Source organism: Triticum dicoccoides, chromosome 5A (genome assembly GCF_002162155.2).
Source record: "Triticum dicoccoides isolate Atlit2015 ecotype Zavitan chromosome 5A, WEW_v2.0, whole genome shotgun sequence".
Lineage (NCBI taxonomy): Eukaryota > Viridiplantae > Streptophyta > Magnoliopsida > Poales > Poaceae > Triticum > Triticum dicoccoides.
This window is the reverse complement of record NC_041388.1, coordinates 467072167-467073290: the sequence shown is the minus strand read 5'-3', so window position 1 is coordinate 467073290 and position 1124 is coordinate 467072167.

Below are 1124 nucleotides of genomic sequence, written 5' to 3'. Positions count from 1 at the left end.
TGATCCCCACGCCACCGCCCCACCAACGCCCCACCACCGCCGGCGACCACCGCCCCCATCCTGAACCCTAAGATAGATAGTGGGGTACCTCTCCGGCGAGCCCCCCTCCCCGCTGCGGCTGGTTCTTCCTTCACTCCGGCGGCATCGGAGTGAAGTGTAGCTAAATCGGAGCAGCATCGCAAGCAAGAGCAAGAGCGAGAGTAGCAACGTGAGCAAGAGCAATAGCAAGAGCAGACCAGGCAGGGGACCGAGAGCAAGAGCAGAGCAGCAGCGTGAGCAAGAGCTAAAGCACCAGCAGGTCCTACTGATGTGGACGTCGCCGCCGAGGGAGCGACGCCGTGGAGGAAGTGGCCGGCGACACCGCCGTGGATGGAGTCGCGCCGTGTCGGCTCGGGACCGAGCACCGGCAGCACCGTGAGATCGAATCAAGAAGAAAATGCGGCGATTAGTGTACAACCTCTTTGATGGCACCGATTAGGCCGCAGCTTCATCCGAGGAAACGGTGGTGATGATGCTCTTCCGGTGGTGCAGGTGAAGATGGTGGTGTGGGAATGGAGGTGGCGTGAAAGATGAGGGGGACATCGGGGCAGCTCCTTGGAGGTGGAGGACGGGGTGGCTGAACCGGCGGGACGATGAGATCGACGATGGATCCTCATCCGGTACGGTGGATGAGGGACGTCGAGGTGTTGCTATGGACGACGTCGTCGAAGAAGAGGCTCCGGCTGGGTGGCGGACGGAGCAGGGTGTGGGGTTTCGTCGTGGGTTTTCGCTGCCTCGGTGTACGAATGGGTGGGCGGATGGGATGGCAGTGGGGAACCATGGCTTAGAGACGCGCTTATCCGAAATGTGGGGTAAGTTACGAAAGTACCCCCACCGATTTGAGGCGGTTCTTTCGGTTCAGGGGTACCACGGGCATTTCGCGTGTCGGGATTTCACAGGAGGTGGGAGTTTTCGCGCGCGTTGTAATTTTAGAATAGCAAGGCGCGGGTTGAGATGGAGGGAGTTGTCGGAGCACAACGAGACAAAGATATATCTTAAATATTTCGGGCTAACAAGGCGCGGGTTGAAATTTCCGGACAAGCCTAACGTGTACTGTACCAAATCAGTGCACCCTACAAATGTCA